Here is a 21,105-nt window from a genome sequence, read left to right as displayed (position 1 = left end):
TGACGTCACCGGAGCACGCAAACCAGCAGCGCCAGACACCGGGCCCCGCCCCCATTCTATTTCTGATGCGCGGCCGCTCCCCCCCTCCTGTCACATACATACACGCTGTTCACATGGAGCGACGTCACTGCGCGGCTTCCTAGTACCGCACATACCGCAGCCTCACGCGCGTCATTCACACCAAGCTTATTTCCCTCTGTACATTAGAGTCTGTGAGGAGAACCCCGCTCAGGTTACCAATTCACCGTGTTGTTGAGGGGATTCTTAGAGGCTCTGTTCACATCTGGATTGGAGTCTGGGGCGGCTGGGGAACATTATCTTCTGCAGCTCTATTATTCCTATCCAAAACCTTATGGACTGTTGGTGCTGGCCGTATCTACGGATCCTGTTATAAGCCCTAACACCTACAGCAGCGTTTCCCAACCAAGATGCCTCCAGCTGTTGCAAAACTACTACTCCAAGCATCCCTGGACAGCCTTAGGCTATCCGGGGATGCTGGAAGTTGTAGTTTTGCAACAGCTGGAGGCACCCTGCTTGAAAAGCACTGACCTACAGGCTATGTCTGGTGTTGGCCATAGCAACCAATGAGTTGTGATTAGTTCCTGTCAGTAACCTACTCCAGATTTTCCCTCACAAAGACTAATGTATGGTGTCCATTTTAGGACATCCTCAGCCGTACCTCCGTCAGGCAAAACAGCGTCCTGCCTCCTCCCTTGGACCAATCGCCATCAGTCGTCAGCCACAACTACGTCCTCCGTCTGGAAAAACAGCATCCTGCCTCGGACCAGTCGCCATCAGTCGTAACTCCGTCCTCTGACAAGCAAAACAGCGTCCCGCTTCCTCCCTCGTACCAATCGCCATCAGTTGTCAGCCGCTACTCCGTCCTCCGTCAGGCAAAACGGCGTCCTGCCTCCTCCCTCACAGCAATCGCTGTCATCTTTCAGCAACAACTCCCTCATCCGAAAGTCCCTCATCCAAAACGCCGTCATGCCTCACACGATTGTCCCAAATCTGGGCCATATTTTACAGTTCAAACAATATACATTTTTCCAAAATTTTGGAAAATTATGAATTTTTGAGCCATAAATATGACAATTTTTGGGCTGCAGCAGAATAAACCACAGAAAAAAGGGTTGGATGCTAGAGCCCAAAAACGTGAAAAGTCTCACATTCCCCCCCCCCCCCCAAAAAAAAAATTAAAAAATAAAACTACATTGAGATGTAAAAAATAACATAACAAATGTGTGCACATAGATATAACTAAAATCTATGCTGAATTTTTCTCCCAGAAGTTTTTTTTTATAGTGTGGATGTTGGTTCATAGGGCTCGTACACACTGCAGGCATTTAGATTGAATGCCCGCCTGCGGACAACATTGGCTGTAGGATCGTGCAGTACACAGCAGATTTGTTACAGAAGTTTTTGTGAGGCTGGATTTCCACTTGGCAGTATTTTTTGGAAAAGTGCCACTGCAGTTCTTGAACCAAAGTCAGGAGTGGATCCGCTAGCACAAAGTTAGGAGGTATGTCCGCTAGCAAACACACGCTAACCCCCTAACCCCCCCTCTCCCCACCCCACCGCTTCTCAGTTGCGCCGCCCGGCAAGTCCTGCACAGCCACTACTGACCACCATGGGGGTGATACTGCCAGGGAGAAAGGGGATGATGGGGGTGGTACTGCCAGGGAGAATGGGGATGGTGAGGGTGCTACTGCCAGGGAGAAAGGGGATGATGGGGGTGCTAGTGCCGGGGGGGGGCAGTAGCACCCTCATCATCCATTGGCAGTACCATCCTCCTGGCAGTAGCACCCCCATCATCCATCAGCAGGATCATCCTCCAGGGTGATGAGGGTGCTACTGCCAGGAGGATGATCCTGCCACTGAATATGAGGGTGCTGCTGCCCCCCCCCCCCCCCTGGCAGTAGCAACCCCATCATCCATCGGCAGGATCATCAGTGTGTGGCACAATTTTATTCAGAGGGGGTACAGTATGTGGCAGTATTTTATTCAGGGGGTTCAGTGTGTGGTAGTATATTCAAAGGGTGCAGCACGTGGCACAATTATTTTCAAGGGGGGGGGTACAGTGTGTGTTAGTATTATATTCAGAGGGTGCAGTGTATGGTAGTATTATATTCAGAGGGTTCAGTGTGTGGTAGTATATTCAGAGGGTGCAGCACGTGGCACAATTATATTCAAGGGGGGCGCAGTGTGTGTTAGTATTATATTCAGAGGGTGCAGTGTATGGTAGTATTATATTAAGAGGGTTCAGTGTTTGGTAGTATTATGTTCGGGGGTGCAGAATGTGGCAGAATTATATTCGGGGGGGTGGAGTGTGTGGCAGTATTAACTTCAGAGGGTACAGTGTGAGGCAGCATTATATTCAGAGGGTGCAGTGTGTGGCAGTATTATATTTATAGGGAGCAGTGTGCTGTAGTATATTCAGAGAATGCAGTGTGTGGTAGTATTATATTCAGAGAATGCAGTGTGTGGCAGTATTATATTCAGTGGGTACAATGTGTAGCAGTATAATATTCAGAGGGTACAATGTGTGGTAGTATTATATTAAAAGGATACAATGTCTGGCATCATTATATTAAACCCGTTTACGCAAAATCAGGTACATGTACCTGATGAATCGCGGTGACTTCGCGCAACATCAGGTACATGTACCTGATGGACATAAACTGTCACAGCGCCGCCGCGCGCTGTGACAGTTTTATGAAACTTGCTGTGCTACACAGCAGGACCTCCCTGAAGCCGGCCAGGGACCAATCGCAGCGGTCCCCGGCCGGCGATCGCTGCTATTGGTCCGTCAGTTCAGACGAACCGAAAGCAGGGATCTGGCGGCGGTCTCCTCCTTCCCCCTCTCCTCCGTCGCTTCATTCAGTGAAGCGATCGGTGGTGAGAGGAGCCCCGTTGGGGGAGGCCGCCCGCAGCACTCAGGATCGGAGCGCAGCTCCGATCCTGAGTTAACCCTGTAGACGCTGCGGTCACTGTGACCGCGGCGTCTATTAGGATTACAGAAGGAGGGAGCTCCAACTGTCACCATCGGCGCTCTGCAAAGTGAAAGCAGAGCGCTGATGGTTGCCATGGCAACCGGAGGACTGACAGTAGCCTCCGTTGCCATGGCAACATGAGTGATCAGTCTCTACCTAAGGTAGGGACTGATCTTTCCAATGCCTGTCAGTACTGACAGACATAGGCAAAATTCAATGGAGTACAGATGTGTACTCCATTGAATTCTGTGTATAACAGTAAAACAAAAAAAGTTAAATGTGAAATAAAGTGAAAAAGAAATTAAAAAAGTGAAAAAAAAAATAAAAATGTGAAAAAAAATTAAAATAAAAAATATGAAAAATAAAATGAAAAAAATTGGAAAAAAATAGTCAAATAAATTATATATATATATATTACACCCCAACACAAACTCAAAAATAGTCCCCCCAAAAACATCAACATGTCCCGCAAAAAAAGAGTCCATACACAATTGCGTCAGTAAAAAAATAAAAAAGTTATGGCTCACAGAATACGGCGAATTAAAAACGTGATTTTTTTTACTAAAATCGTTTTTATGCTATAAATGAACTAAAATATAAAAAAAAGCATAGAAATTTGGTATCGCCGTAACCGTATCAACCTGCAGAGTAAAGTTAACATGTCTTTTATACCGCATGACGAACGACCTAAATTCTTTTAATAAAAAACAACAGCAGAATAGATTTTTTTATGTATATCACCTCATAAAAAATAAAATAAAAAACGCTCAAAGTGTCACATGTGTCCCAGAATGGTACCAATAAAAGCGTCAACTTGTCTCCCAAAAATATTTTTTCACCCCAAGGCCTCTGCAACTTTATATGATCCCAACAAAATATCCTAAACTAAAAGGGTGCCCCAAAATCCACATAGCACTCCTTCATGTCTGAAGCCTGCATGAGAGACACATGGCGCAAAACGGCCACATATGGGATATTTCTAAAAACGTCAGAATTCAGGGAATAAATCTTGAGTTTTATTTCTTTGTCAACACCTATTGTGTTACAGAAAAAAATGGATAAAAATGAAAAATCTGCAAAAAAAATGAAATTTTTAAATTCAGCCTCCACTTTGCTTTCATTTCTGTGAAGCACCGAAAGGGTTAATAAACTTCTTTAATGTCATTCTGACTACTTTAAGGGGTGCAGGTTATAAAATGGGGTGATTTATGGGGGTATCTAACATTCAGGCCCCTCAATTCCACTTCAGAACTGAACTGGTCCCTGAAAAATCAGATTTTGAAATTTTCTTGAAAATCTGGAAAATTGCTGCTAAACTTATAAACCCTCTAACATTCTAAAAAAGTCAAATAATGTTTATCAAATGATGGGAACATAAAGTAGACATATTGTAGATGTGAATTAATCATTAATTTGGTGCGATATGACTATTTATGGTACAAGCATAAAATGTAAAGTCTAGAAAAATGCAAATTTTTCATTTTTTTCGCCAAATTTTTCATTTTTTTTACAAAAAACGCTGAATATATCAATCAAAATTTACCACTAATGTAAAGTACAATATGTCACGAAAAAACAATCTCGGAATTGGATTGATAAGTAAAAGCATTCCAGAGTTATTACCACATAAAGAGACACATGTCAGATTTGAAAAAAAGGCCTTGGTCATTTGAGGCCAAAACAGGCTGTTGAGTAAAGGGGTTTTAATAATTATTTTCAAATAGAGGATTAGAATCCGCTGACATAGTGAGGAGCCATCTGGGCGTCACGTTCTGCAGAGAGAAGATTTTGCTGGATGTCCTGGCGGTATGTACCATCTGAATTAGATAAGGGAAGACTATAGAGAAGATATCACCTGTAATAACTTATATTATTGTATTTTGTACCATACTATGACCCAACATATAATCATGGGTGAAACAACAACTCCCCGAATCCCCATATCACTGTTTACATCATACTGGGAGCTGTAGTTTTACATTGTAAAAGCTTCTTTAGTGCTTTTCCCTTACTTGGAAATTGTTATATTTGATTATTATACTGGAGATACTTTTCTGCGTGTCTTTGGTGTCTCTCTGCTGGGTGGAGGGGGGGTTATGGAGTGACACCATTTTCTACCGCATCGGGTGACAACAACCCTAGCAACGCCACTGGCCTAATGCTGCATTGTGATACATAGTGGGCATCTTAGAAACAAATCCTTTCCTCACACAAGATAAAAATCTGACACGTCACTATGCCACAGGACAGTGTTTGAGGAAATAGCTAAAATGACATTGAAAAGGGGAAGTTATCATTATAGGAGACTCTAATCTTCATGGTGTAAACCGGAAAAACAAATATAGCTATCCTTCATATAAGGGTGGGTTCACACTACGTTTTCTCCCATACGGGAGCGCATACGGCAGGGGGGAGCTAAAACCTCGCGCTCCCGTATGCCACCGTATGCGCTCCCGTATGTCATTAATTTCAATGAGCCAGCCGGAGTGAAACGTTCGGTCCGGTCGGCTCATTTTTGCGCCGTATGCGCTTTTACAACCGGACCTAAAACCGTGGTTGACCACAGTTTTAGGTCCGGTTGTAAAAGCGCATACGGCGCAAAAATGAGCCGACCGGACCGAACGTTTCACTCCGGCCGGCTCATTGAAATGAATGACATACGGGAGCGCATACGGTGACATACGGGAGCGCGAGGTTTTAGCTCCCCCCTGCCGTATGCGCTCCCGTATGGGAGAAAACGTAGTGTGAACCCAGCCTAAGATAGGGCCAGGGACTGTTAGAGATATTCAGTATACTGGGCAGACTAGGTGGGTCAAATGGTTCTTGTCTGCTGACACATTCTATGTATGTTTCTATGTGTTTCCCAACCAGGGTACCTCCACCTATTGCAAAAATACAACTCCCAGCATTCCAAGACAGGAAAATGGCATGCTGGTAGTTGTATTTTTGCAACAGATGGAGGCACTCTGGTTTGGAAACACTGTCATAGGAGGTGTAGACATTGCTGAAAGCTTGTTGGTGACACTCATCTCTGACATCATTTTTGTTTCTCTATAGACGCTTTCCAACGTTTTAATGGTTATTGCTTGGTTTACATGCAAAGAAATGTTACATTACCATTATTTTCACAATTTTTTTTATGACAATGCTTGTTATTCCATCATACTGTACTTTATTACTAGTTTAATATTGTAACATTGCATCGCTAACTGGCCACAACACGAAATAACTCAAGTTTATAGCAATCTCCTTTACTGGTTCCTAAGTTTAGTTCAGTAGGCACAAATTGTATAAAATGCAGAAAACAACAAGAATAAAAATGTATATAGCATGCATCAATGCCAGCAGATACAAATAACAGAAATAACAACTCACCAATAGACAACCGTAATCAAATGATACATGAATTATGGAACAAACAAATGATGATGATGATGATAACATTTCTCTCGAAGGTCATGGTACGCCGACGTAGTCAGGCTCCTGGACGACGCTCCACTGCGCTTTCCGCTCCGTCCGGACCTGCTCTCTCAGGGTCCTCTTTGCCACCCCAATTTACAGTTGCTGTATTTGACGGCGTGGCGGTTGAGACCACGGTTTTGAGGGCCCTCGGGTTCTCTTCCCAAGTCATTCACACCATCGTAAGCCCTCCTCCGCAAGAATTTACCACCGTACTTGGCGGTCTTATTTTCGTTGGTGTGAAGCTCAGGACTTCTCCCCGGTAACCTTCTTGGTTCCCCGTCTTCTCTCCTTTTTGCAGTCAGGGTTGGAACTGGGGTTGTCTCTCAGTTCACTTAAAGGTCAGGTTTCGGCCCTTGCTGTTCTTTTCCAGCGGCCCCTGGCTTCTAATTCTCATGTCCAGACCTTCCTTCAAGGAGTGGCGCACGCTGTTCCTCCTTATCGGTCACCCTCTCCCCCTTGGGACTTGAATTTGGTTCTGAGTGCCCTCCAGGGTGCATCCTTTGAGCCCCTTAGAGAGGTGTCTCTCCACCTCCTTTCTTGGAAAGTGGCGTTTCTTGTTGCTATCACCTCCATCCGGAGGGTGTTGGAATTGGCAGCTCTTTCCTGCCGTTCTCCGTTTCTGGTGATCCACCAGGACAAGGTTGTTTTCCGGCCAGATCCTTCCTTTTTGCCTAAGGTGGTTTCGGCCTTTCATTTCAATGAGGACATTGTTCTCTCGTCCTTTTGTCCTGCTCCTTCTCATCCTAAGGAGCGCTTACTACACAAGCTGGATGTATTTCGGGCTGTTCACTCTTATCTCTCCATCACTTCTTCGTTTCGTCAGTGTGATTCCTTTTTCGTCCTTACGAAAGGTCGTCGCAAGGGACAGCCTGCTTCCAAGGCCACCATTTCTGTGGATCCGGTCTGCCATTTCGGAAGCCTATTGCTGTACGGGGGAAGATTCCTCCTTTCAGGGTTGTGGCTCATTCTACCCGTGCTGTTGGGGCATCCTGGGCTCTCCAGAATAGAGCCTCGGCCTCGCAGATTTGCAAGGCGGCTACCTGGTCGTCTTTGCACACTTTCTCGAGGCTTTACCGAGTTCATACTTTCGCATCAGCTGATGCTAGTCTGGGTCGTAAAGTGTTGCAGGCAGCAGTGGATCGGCCATCTGCCTGACTGCTTATCTGCCCACCCAAGGGACGGCTTTGGTACATCCCACGGTCTGTGTCCCCAATGGAGCCGATAGAGAAAAGGAGATTTTTTAACACTTACCGTAAAATCTCTTTCTCGAAGGATCCATTGGGGGACACAGCTCCCGCCCTTTTTGGAATTTCCTTTGGTTCTCTGTCCAAGGGTGTGTTCAGTTATGTTTTTTCTTCTGGTTCTCGGACAGTTTGGGGTTTTTCTTTGACCTGTTGGTCTCCTCCTATTGCTCTGGAACTTAAACTGATTAGCTCAGGGCCTGAAGGCGGGTATATCCTGCTGGGAGGAGCCGACTTTTTTTATTACCATAGTGTCACACCTCCTAGAGACAGCAGCATACACCCACGGTCTGTGTCCCCCAATTGATCCTTCAATAAAGAGATTTTACGGTAAGTGTTAAAAAAAATCTCCTTTTATTTTACATATCTTCCCAGGGAGGGGATGATTAAAAAAACAAAACAAAATACATTTATCTTACTTACTCCCGTACTACTGCCAGTATCATGGAGCTCCGGTCCCTTCTGTGAGTAAAATGTAAAAACGCTTTGCTTGTAATAATTTTCTGGCTCAGCTGTTACTACTTAAACTAACTTTTTAAGCAGTTTAAGAAATTGTTTTAACCTGTTGGTGACCACAGGCGTATGGATACGCCCTTGCATCCTGGTACTTAAGTCATTCCGCAGGCATCCTGTACAAATGCCTGGGGGGTGGTCCTGGGACCCCCCCATGTTGGCGATCGCTGCAAATCGCCGATCAATTCAGATTGGCGATTCCGGGTTGATCAGGCCTCTGATGACCCGATAGCCCGGAAAATAGGGATGATCGGAGCTGTCAGAGACCTACTTCTGACACCTCCTCCTATCCCCTGCGATTGGCCAATCAGCGAATCGCAGGGCGGGGGGGGGGAATGTTCATTTCACCCGCTCTGCCCTGGATGTCGGGGCAGAGCGGGGGAAGATGGCGGCGATGTGCGGGGGCCTTGCGGGGATCGCCGGCGCCGGTTACCTGGGTTCCGGCGGACCGAGGACCAGGGACCGACAGCTGACAGGAGGCGTCAGGCAGGTGGAGGCAGTGGAGGCGGTTTCCTAGATACTGCAGTGAAGATTGTTGTAAAGTGATCTTCACTGCTGTATCTAGGAGTTTCAAAACTACAACTTCCAGCATGCCCAGACAGCATTTGGCTTTCTGGGCATGCTGGCAGTTGTAGTTTTGCAACATCTGGAGGGCCGCAGTTTGGAGACCACTGTCCTTCCAGATGTTGCAAAACTACAACTCTCATCATGCCCAGACTGTCCAGGCATGCTGGGAGTTGTTGCTCTGTAACATCTGTCCCTTCAGATGTTGCAGAACTACAACTCCCAGCATGCATGGACAGTCTCAGCATGCTGGGAGTTGTAGTTTTGCAACATCTGGAAGGGCACTGTTTGAAGGCCACTATACAGTGGTGTCCAAACTGTAGAGCTCCAGATGTCAATTCAAAGCATGCCGAGACTGTCAAGACAAGCTGGGAGTTGTAGTTCGGCAACATCTGGCCCTTCAGATGTAGCCGAACTACAACTCCCAGCATGCCTGGGCAGTCTTGGCATGCTTGGAGTTGAAGTCTTGCAATATCTGGAGGGCTACAGTTTGGAGACCACTACACAGTGGTATCCAAACTGTTCTCCTCCAGTTTTTGCATAACTACAACTCCCAACATGTCCTTCGGCTTTCTGGGCATGCTGGGAGTTGTGGTATTGGAACAACTGGAGGCACAATGGTTGGGAAACATTGTCTGTTTCCTAACTCAGTGTTTCCCAACCTGTGTGTCTCCTGCTGTTGCAAAACTATAACTCCCAGCATGCACTGACAGACCATGCATGCTGGGAGTTGTAGTTCTGGAACAGCTGGAGGCACATGGGTTGGGAAACACTGAGTTAGGAAACAGACAGTGGTGCGGAAACACTGCGGTAGTCTGTTACTCAACTCAGTGTTTCCCAATCCCAACCAGTGTACCTCCAGCTGTTGCATAACTACAACTCCCAGCATGCATGGTATGTCTGTACATGCTGGGAGTTGTAGTTTTGCCCCCCCCCCCCCCCCCAATTTGAATGTACAGGATACATTCACAAGGGCAGGGGTTTACAGCAAGTCTCCTACTTCAAGTTTGAGATGTGTCAAATTTTCTGCTGCAGCGGAATGTACCCTAAATATACCCGTGTGAATGTACCCTAAAAACACTACACTACACTAACCCTAAATAAAGAGTAAAACACCACATATACACTACACCCTTACACTGTTGCCCCCCCCCCCCCCATAAAAATTTAAAACGTCTTGTACGTCAGTTTTTCCAAAATGGAGCCTCCAGCTGTTGCAAAATAACAACTCCTAGTATTGCCGGACAGCCATTGACTGTCCAGGCATGTTGGGAGTTTTGCAACAGCTGGGGGCACCCTATTTGGGGAAAACTGACGTAAGGTATTTTTGGTGGAGGAACACTTGCATCCGGGTACACCCATATGAAAATCCCTAAAATGCGCATGGCGCTCTCTCACTTCAGAGCCCTGTCGTATTTCAAGGCAACAGTTTAGGGCCACATATGGAGTATCTTCATACTCGGGAGAAATTACGCTACATATTTTGGGGGGCTTTTTCTCCTTTTACCCCTTATGAAAAGGTAAAGTTGGGGTCTACACCAGCATGTTAGTGTAAAAAAAAAAGTTTTACTCTAAAATGCTGGTGTTGCCCCATTCTTTTGATTTTAATAAGAGCTAAAAGGAAATAAAGACCCTCAAAATTTGTAACAAAATTTCTCCCAAGTACGGAAATACCCCATATGTGGGTGTAAAATGCTCTGTGGCCGCACAACAAGGCTCAGGAGTGAGAGCGCACTATGTAAATTTGAGGCCTAAACTGGTGATTTGCACAGGGGTGGCTGATTTTACAGCGGTTCTGACATAAGCGCATAAAAATAAATACCTACATGTGACCCCATTTTGGAAACTACACCCCTCAAGGAACTTAACAAGGGGTGCTAGTGAGCATGAACATCCCCACTGGTGTTTGACAGATTCTTTGAAACAGTGGTCCAGTGCAAATGAAAAATTTTTTCATTTGCACAGCCCACTGTTACAAAGATCTGTCAAACACCAGTGGGGTGTAAATGCTCACTGCACCCCTTGTTACGTTCCTTGAGGGGTGTAGTTTCCCAAATAGTGTGCCATGTGGGGTGTTTTTCGCTGTTCTGGCACCATGGGGGCTTCCTAAATGAGACATGCCCCCCAAAAACCATTTCAGTAAAATTCGCTTTCCAATATCCCATTGTCTCTCCTTCCCTTCTGAGCCCTCTAGTGCACCCACAGAGGACTATACATACACATATGAGGTATTTCCTTACTCGAGGGAAATGGTGTTTCAAATTTTGGGGGACATTTTCACCTATTACCCCTTGTGAAAATGAAAAATTTGGGGTAACATCAGCATTTTAGTGAAAAAAAACAAAATTTTTCATTTACACGTCCAACTTTATTGAAAATTCGTCAAACACCTGTGAGGTGTTAAGGCTCACTGTGCCACTTGTTACGTTCCTTGAAGGGTGTAGTTTCCCAAATAGTATGCCATGTGGTTTTTTTTTTTTTTGCTGTTCTGGCACCATAGGGGCTTCCAAAATGCGACATGCCCCCAAAAACCATTTAAGCAAAATTCGCTCTCCATAATCCCATTGTCGCTCCTTCTTTTCTGAGCCCTCTAATGCACCAACAAAGCACTTTACATCCACATATGAGGTATTTCCTTTCTCAAGAGAAATTGGGTTACATATTTTGGGGGGGGGGGCATTTTTTTCCTTTTACCCCATGTAAAAATAAAAGATACAGGTCTACAAGAACATGTTAGTGTAAAAAAATGAAGAGTTTGAATTTTCGCCTCCACTTTGCTGCTATTCCTGTGAAACACCTAAAGGGGTAACAAACTTTCTGAATGTCATTTTGAATACTTTGGGGGGAGCAGTTTTCATAATGGGCCCATTATGGTGTATTTCTAACATAAAAACCCTCAAATTCACTTCAAAACTGAACTGGTCCCTGGAAAATTCAGATTTTGAAATTTACTTGAAAAATTGGAAAATTGCTGCTGAACTTTGAAGCCCTCTGATGTCTTCCAAAAGTAAAAACATGTCAACTTTATGATGCAAACATAAAGTAGACATATTGTATATGTGAGTCAATATATAATTTATTTGGTATGCCTATTTTCCTTACAATCAGAGAGCTTGTAAGTTATTAAAATGCAAAATGTTCACATTTTTCATGAAATTTTGGAATGTTTCACCAAGAAATGATGCAAGTATCGACGAAAATTTACCACTAACATAGACTATGTCACGAAAAAACAATCTGAATCAAATTCATAAGTGCAAGCATCCCAGAGTTATTAATGCTTAAAGTGACAGTGGTCAGAATTGCAAAAAATGCTCTGGTCCTTAGGGTCAAAATGGGCTTGGTCCCCAAGGTGTTAATGGGCCAATAGGCTATTTTATAAATGGGCCAATAGGATATCATCTCCTACTCTGTTTTTCATCCATCATACAATACATTTCTACGTAAACTAAAAAACATTTCTTAAAATTGTTTGTCATGGTGACTGACAATGACTGATGCATTTTGATACAAAAAGTGCCAAAAACAATATATGAGATCTATTGTGGCAACTATTTCCACTGTAAGAAAGATCCTTAAAAAAAAAAAACTGATAGCCTTTTCAACAAACCTTTAAGATTCTGTATTCTGACTCTTATGCTGTAGCTCTGAGAATGTAACAAATCCATTTGAATGTTCTGCACATCTGATATAGAAGCAGGACATATCATTTAGCAATGCTTTACACAAAGACCTATTATTTTTCATTTTCTTACCGGCATTACTTTTTATATTACTGAATCTTTCATTGGTGACATACTTGTAAATGTGTAAGGACTTTCATCTCTCTGTATATTTTTAGATGATCTTTGCCTGTAAGCCCTAACTGTTATATAACACTAAATAAATCAATAATAGTTCTGCATGCTATTAATTACTTTAATGATTTTAACTGTATTACATGCTGCTTGTGGGAGGTGAATGTGCTTTGATTTTTTTATGTTATAATCTAGTTGTAACCTCACTTAAGAGGTGCTTAAGTTCACATTATGATATGCAATATTGTAAATAAAAGCATATATGTCATATTACAGGAAAAAATTATGCTTAAACAATATATGTTACTTCCTAAGTTATGCAGATGATTTACATGTCTTTTTATGTGTCTAGCTATTGTATTTAGCTCACAAATCCCCCCGCTTTTGCTGCTCACTCATTCTGACGTCGACTGCTCAGGAAGGGGTGTGTCCCAGCAAGCACTGAGCTTACCCTAACTCACCATGCACTCACTTCCTCCCTGAGTCTGTTGTGCTGTGATCATTCTTTTCATCCAATCACTCCTCTTTGTTTTCAGCCCTGGGCCCCAAGCAGAGCCGGAGCTTGTTCTGCCAGGCTGTCCTACTGCCCCAATCCCGGTTCAGTAGCTCACCCTGCTCGTCTTCCGGCCAGTAGCGGATCCAGGATCCAGGGGGGGGGAGGCATTTACCCCCCCTCGAGATTGTTGCCCCTCCTGTCCTATAGCATGGTGGAGCGGGAGCTGTCAGCTGTCCCGCTCCACCATTCCCTTACTTTTCTCACACGCTGCTCCATTCATGCAGTGTGAGCCGCGGGGACGCCATCCACAGTAGGCCGGCGCGATGATGTCACACCATCGCGCCAGCGCCCGGAGATCATGTCCCCGTGGCTCACACTGCATGAACGGAACAGCGTGTGAGAAAGGTGACAGCTGGAGAGAGCTGCTTGGGCGCTATGGTACAAGGGAATTAATAAAACGGGAGTGGGGGGCGGCATGCACAGAAAAGGGCAAATTGTAAGTGAGGGGCACATAACAGGAGGGAATTATAAGTCAGGGACACATGTCAGGGGGCATTATATGTGAGGGGCACAAGACAGGGGGCATTATATGTGAGGGGCACAGGACATGGGGCATTTTATGTGGGGGCACAGGACAGGGGGTATTATATATTAGGGGCACATGACAGGGGGGCATTATAAGTGAGGGGCACATGACAGGGCCCCCTGTCATGTGCCCATATAATGCCCCTTGACATGTGCATTATTACTAAATATGAGAGACACATATGTTTTGTTTGTTTGCATTTCAGAGGCTTTGTAGGCTTTGCGTGCGTAAGGTGGGGAGGGGGTGGAGGGCGGGACCTCCATGTCTATTTTGCTTGGGGCCCTTAAATTCCTTCAAACGGCCCTGACAGGACAGGAGTGAGCACAGAGGAGTACAAGACATTTTTTTATAAGCCATGATTTATTTTTATGAAGTATATTAGAAACAGGGCCAGAACCACCTATAGGTCAGGTAGGCGTAAGCCAAAAACGCCTAGTGAATGCGAGTGCTGCTCAGGGATCCAGGACACACTTCCTGGACACCCGGAGCGAGCGCAGCTTTAAACTTTGTGTGCGCCTTTAAGGTTTTTGATTCTGACAGTGCCCATTTAAGTAAACTAAATTGATCCCGTATCTAAATTGTAGGGATCGACCGATATCGTTTTTTTAGGGCCGATACCGATAATAGGTGGAGGTTAGGGCTGATAACTTATACCGATATTCCGGTATAAGTTATCGGCTATTTATCCCCCTCAACACCGCTTTAGGTCATTGATTTAAAGCGGGTGCTTTAAATCAATGCACTGCAGTGGCTTTTGCGGTGCCATAGGCCGCCGCCGCCACCACCCGCTTCTCTCCCCTACCTGTCAGTGTGGTCCGGGCCATCCATCCTTCCTTCCTGTAGTGTCCGGCGGCATTCCGGGTGGAGGGTGCACCGGTCCGGGCTGTCCTTCTTCTCCGGGGGTCATCTTCTCCACTCCGGGAAGGCTCCGGCCTAGTAGCGCAGCATAGACGCCGCTGCGCAGTGACGCCCGTGCGCAGCGACGCACCTGACGTCACGGCGTAGCGGCGTCTATGCAGCATACTAGGCCGGAGCCGCCCGGAGTGGAGAAGAGGACCCGCGGAGAAGGACAGCCCGTACCGGTGCACCCTCCACCCGGAATGGCGCCGGACACTACAGGAAGGAAGGATGGATGGCCCGGACCACCCCCATTACGGTCCGGTCTATGCAGCGTACTAGGCCAGAGCCTGCCCGGAGTGGAGAAGAGGACCCCCGGAGAAGGACAGCCCGTACCGGTGCACCCTCCACCCGGAATGGCGCCGGACACTACAGGAAGGAAGGATGGATGGCCGGGACCACACCCATTACGGGTAAGTTTATTTATTTTTTTATTTTTATTGACTCGGAGGGTGGGGGAGGGGCCCGACCGGTATAGCGGTATAGGCAAAAATCCATACCGGTATACCGCCCAGCACTACGGTGGGGGGTGCGACGCTGTGGGTCGGGGGGGCGGCCGCGGTGCGGCGGGTCGGGGTGGTCGCGGTGCGGTGGGGGCGGTGCAGGGGCGGGGCATTATCGGCAAGGTAATTGCCGATACCGATAATGCCCAAAATCGTGATTATCGGCCGATAATATCGGCCATACCGATAATCGGTCGATCCCTACTAAATTGCACATATAATATGTTTGTTGCTGTATTCAGCTGTTATGTAATGATCCTTGTTGTAGAGTTTTAATTCACTAAGAAACAACAATTCTGTCATACTTTTTTATGATTTATTCATATGGTATTTCCTGTGCATTATAAATAACATGATAACTTTATTCTGCATACTGTTATAATTATGACAATAAAAAATTAATCTAGGTTTTTTTTTTATAGTTTACTACATGCACAATTAAAAAACAATTGTATGTGTGGCCACTGCTTTCTATATTCCTTGGCCGAGAGTTATGAAGGCTGCCCCAGGCGCAAACCTTGCAAAAGGTTTAAAATTGTTATACAGAAGTGTAAACATAAAAATTGAGCAGTTTGCTAGCTAAGTGGACAGGCTGGAGGGGGGGGGGGCATTAGACATGATTTAAAGGGGGCATTATGCTTTTAAGCAACTTGGAGCTGCCACAAGGGTAGCTTCAGATGCTTTGGATAGGGGACAAAATGTCTTTGGCCGGAATACCCCTTTAATTTTACAATGTTCACTGTGCTGGATACAAAATGTGTAAGTAATATGGATTTTCATGAGAAAACCTTGCCAATATCTCCCAATATTTCAGTAGGAGATGTAGTAAAAAGCTGGTAATTACTCACAGGCACTTCTGTTTACTGAGCCATGACAGCACCACCTGAGAGAGGGACTCTTCCTTTTGGGACAGAAGACCTTGAGTATAGAAAGAAGTACCTTCCTCTCCATCCTCAGTGAATTTCTGAGACCAGAAGAGACTTCCTTATAGGGTAGTATGAATATGCTTTAAATAATGCAACATACTCAAGAACCTACACCTTAGAAGGTGAAATAAATATAACACAAAGATGAAGCCAACACCAGTGCTCTGAAAATATATAACCTGAGAAAAGTGTGAATGCCCCCCGATGCTGTCATGGTTTGAGGAAACAGAATTACCTATAAGTAATTACCAGCTTTTCCTTTCAGCATAATAACACTATCTGAAAGAAATTTTTGAGATAGATTTTAGGGTTGGAGTACAGCCTTTGACACTTTATGGCTAAAGGACAGAGAAGAAGTATACTCAATGGGGGACATGTATCAAAGATTTTACCCCTGTTTTGTGTGTATTTTTTTGCGCAAAATTTTGCGCAAGCCCTTTTTTTGCGCACTTTTTTGCGCACGTTTTGGTAGAGCATGTCCTCCAGATGTGGCTGAATCAGGGTAACTAGGAGCTGCATATATAGTACACATGGATTTATTACCTGCGTTCTTTTCCTTTGCACCAAAAATTTTGACGCACGTGCGTCTTTTTCCTCATAAATATAAGCCAACTTTAACTGCACGTAGCAATCCTTTCTATTTCTGAAGGAAAGTTCTACTAAGGAACCTCCAGAATGTTTTCACTTTCCTATCTCAATTCCTCATTTGGTTTGCTTTATATTTTTACTCCTTGGTTATTCCAAAGCACTTTTAAAATAATTAGCATATAGAATATTTGTTTACAGTTCAGTTATTCATTAGATCACTTGTATATTGTTATTTTATGATCCAACAATTTAATACAATTACTTAGGAAATGTTTGATACTTATCATTGCACAAGCTCCGTCACATTAAAATAGTTTGTAATCCACTTAACACTGTAGATCATTCTCCTTTTATTTTTACAATTTACTGCTTTCCGTTATACTTTTCCCCAGCGCCCGGTAAGATGGTGGTGATCACTGATAGCCAGCCATCTTACCATGTGACCACGGGGGGTTTCATCAAATCTGACTAGCTGATAGCAGCATTTCGCTATGAGAATACTTAGCAGCGCGGTGTGTGAGTCCGGATCACGGGGATCGGGACACACACCGCTCTGCAAGTGTCCCTGACCCGTCCCCCGGCGTCACTTACCCGGCCATGCGGTGTCCCGAGCGGTCCCGGTGCGAGCGGCGTCCTCCAGGCGGTCCCGGTGGTGGTGTGTCCCCGCGGTGAGTTTGTAGCAGGGCGGCATCTTCATTGGCAGCAGGGAGATCGCCGTAAAACGATCTCACTGCTGCCTCTGGGAGTTTCAAAACTGCGACTCCCAGCATGTCCAGACAGCCTTTGGCTTTCTGTGCATGCTGGGAGTTGTAGTTTTGCAACATCTGGAGGGCCACAGTTTGGAGACCACTGTATAATGGTCTCCAATCTGTGCTCTTCCAGATGTTCCAAAATTACAAATCTCAGCATGCCCACTCTGTCGAGGCATGCTGGGAGTTGTAGTTCTGTAACATCTGGAAGACCACAGATTGGAGACCATTATACATTCCCAGCATGGCCAGACATGCTGGAAGTTGTATTTCGGCAATATCTGAAGGGTCAGATGTTGACGAACTACAACTCCCAGCATGCTTGGGCAGTCTGGGTATGCTGAGAGTTGTAGTTCGTCAACATCTGACCCTTCAGATATTGCCGAAATACAACTTCCAGCATGTCTGGCCATGCTGGGAATTATAGTTTTGCAACAGCTGGAGGCACACTAGTTGGGAAACATTGTTCGTTTCCTAACTCTTTTTCCCAACCCGTGTGCCTACTGTTTCCAAAATGGAGCCTCCAGCTGTTGCAAAACAACAACTCCCAGTATTGCCGGACAGCCATTGACTGTCCAGGCATGTTGGGAGTTTTGCAACAGCTGGAGGCATCCTGTTTGGGAAACACTGGCATAGAATACCCCTATGTCCACCCCTATGCAAAACCCTAATTCAGGCCTCAAATGCGCATGGGGCTCTCTCACTTTGGAGCCCTGTCGTATTTCAAGGCAACATTTTAGGGTCACATATGGGGTATCGCCGTACTCGGGAGAAATTGCCGTACAGATTTTGGGGGGCTTTTTCTCCTTTTACCCATTATGAAAAGGAACAGTTGGAGTCTACACCAGTATGTTAGTGTATAAAAATAAAATTATTTACACTGACATGCTGGTGTTGCCGCATACTTTACATTTTCACAAGAGGTAAATGGGAAAAAAGATCCCCATTTTTTGGGACACAATTTAGCCAGAGTACGGAGATACCACATATGTGGGCACAAAGTGCTCTGCGGGCACACAACAAGGCCCATAAGGTAGAGTGCACCATGTACATTTGAGGTGATTTGCACGGGGGTGTCACAGATGTTAAATGAAGAATAAGGACATTGTTATAATTGATGTGTTATAATTGGGTGCAAAAAGTGGTATTATTGTGAGATTAAAACTCTACATAATGAAGAAAAAAACACACTTACTGTTTAGGTGCAGATACGCTGCAGACAAAGCTCCTACCAAATAGAGCTGCGGTGTAAATTTATGCTCTGAGGAGAATTCTAAATTTAAACGCAATTCAAGAAAGTAGCTGCACAAGAATGATAAATTTAACGCAGCTGCGCCAAATTTAGACAACAGGCAGAGGGGTAAAAAACTTCTATTATACACTGGAAATGATACATGTCCCCCAATGTCCACCCTGTAGTGACAAAAAATAAAAATCAAGTAGATGAACAGGTAGTCGCTGTGCAGATATGATCTACAGAGACTTCCCTCCTCTCGACCCAAGAGGAGGCCATGGCCTGGGAGAGTGAGCTTTAAAGGTGTTATCCACCATAAGGTGATTTTAGTACATACCTGGCAGGCAGTAATAGACATGCTTAGGAAGGATCCATGCTTGTCTTGCGGCTAAATGTCATGAGATTACCATAACACTGTGGCTAGCTTTTTGTGAACTGGTATTTCCTGTTTGACTTGTCTTTGTTGACTACAAATCCCACAATTCCATTTTCCTCCCTCCCACACATCATCCACCCCACCCATTGAAACATAAATGAACTGCAGAACTGTGGTTTTCAATCAGGGTGCCTACAGCTGTTGCAGATTGATCTCTCTCCCACCAAGCGATCGCTGCACCCATTGAAGTAGACAGGTTCCCTGTCATCAGCTGACTAGTGAGTCAGGTCTCGGCCGCATTGCAAGCTGGGAAAAATCTGAGACAACAGTCATTTTATATCATTTTGAAAAACATCACACACAGGTACAGACACTATATTATGAACTACACTAACTTTACAGCCCCTGTAGCATAGTCAAATAAAACAATTCCTGGAATACCCCTTTAAAATCAGAAGGGGAAAAAGCCTTGAAGAAACGTAGGCTAGACTTATGGCTTGTCTTACCCATCTAGCTAAAGAGTCCTAGCTAGCCTTTGCCCAAAAAAAATTAAAAAAAGAACTTCTATAGCTCTTAGTTCTTACTAAATGTTTCAACACACAAAACCTTGCATCTAGAGTGTGGAACAGCCTATCTTTGTCCTTAGATGAATGTGTATCGAAGGACAGTAACACAATGTCCTGAAACTAATGGAATCTAGACACAACATTAGGAAGAAACACTTGGTCTGGCTTAAAGATAATTCTGTTGTCTAATATCTGTGTAAAAGGTTCTGATCTAGACTGAGATGCTATCTTTCCAATTCTATGAGCTCATATAACCGCTTCTAATAGCGAGATCTTGAGAACTTAATTTTTAAGGGAGATAGTAGTAACAGGCTCAAATGTATTAGATATAAAAGCCTTGACAGATAATTAACCCAAGGATGGTCAGCTATCTTTTGGTTATATACAGCCCCCATAGCTGATATCTGTACCTTTTAAAGGGGTACTCCAGTGGAAAACAATTTTGTTTTAAATCAACCAGTGCCATAAAGTTAAACAGATGTGTAAATTACATCTATTTAACCCCTTAAGGACTCAGGGTTTTTCAGTTTTTGCACTTTCGTTTTTTCCTCCTTACCTTTTAAAAATCATAACCCTTTCAATTTTCCACCTAAAAATCCATATTATGGCTTATTTTTTGCGTCGCCAATTCTACTTTTCAGTGACATTAGTCATTTTACCCAAAAATGCACGGTGAAACGGAAAAAAAATCATTGTGTGGCAAAATCGAAGAAAAAACGCCATTTTGTAAATTTTGGGGGCTTCCATTTCTACGAAGTGCATATTTCGGTAAAAATTACACCTTATCATTGTTCTGTAGGTCCATACGGTTAAAATGATCCCCTACGTATATAGGTTTGATTTTGTCGCACTTCTGGAAAAAATCATAACTACATGCAGGAAAATTTATTTGTTTAAAAATGTCATCTTCTGACCCCTATAACTTTTTTATTTTTCCACATACAGGGCGGTATGAGGACTCATTTTTTGCGCCGTGATCTGAAGTTTTTATCGGTATGATTTTTGTTTTGATCGGACTTTTTGATCACTTTTTATTCATTTTTTAATGGTATAAAAAGTGACCAAAAATGCGCTTTTTTTGACTTTGGAATTTTTTTGTGCTTACACCATTGACCGTGTGGTTTAATTAATGATATATTTTTATAGTTCGGACATTTACGCACGCGGCGATACCACATATGTTTATTTATTTATTTTTTACACTGTTTTATTTTTTTTATGGGAAAAGGGGGGTGATTCAAACTTTTATTAGGGAAGGGGTTAAATGACCTTTATTAACACTTTTTTTTAAACTTTTTGTTTGCAGTGTTATAGGTCCCATAGGGACCTATAACACTGCACACACTGATCTTTTACACAGATCACAGGCGTGTATTAACACGCCTGTGATCAGTGTTATCAGCGCTTGACTGCTCCTGCCTGGATCTCGGGCACGGAGCAGTCATTCGCCGATCGGACACCAAGGAGGCAGGTAAGGGCCCTCCCGGTGTCCTGCAAGCTGTTCGGGACGCAGCGATTTCACTGCGGCGGTCCCGAACAGCCCGACTGAGCAGGCGGGTCGCTTTCACTTTAGAAGCGGCGGTCAGCTTTGACCGCCGCTTCTAAAGGGTTAAT

This window comes from Hyla sarda, chromosome 4 (assembly GCF_029499605.1).
Source record: "Hyla sarda isolate aHylSar1 chromosome 4, aHylSar1.hap1, whole genome shotgun sequence".
NCBI lineage: Eukaryota > Metazoa > Chordata > Amphibia > Anura > Hylidae > Hyla > Hyla sarda.
The sequence above is the reverse complement of the archived record's forward strand: the minus strand, read 5'-3'. Positions refer to the sequence as shown.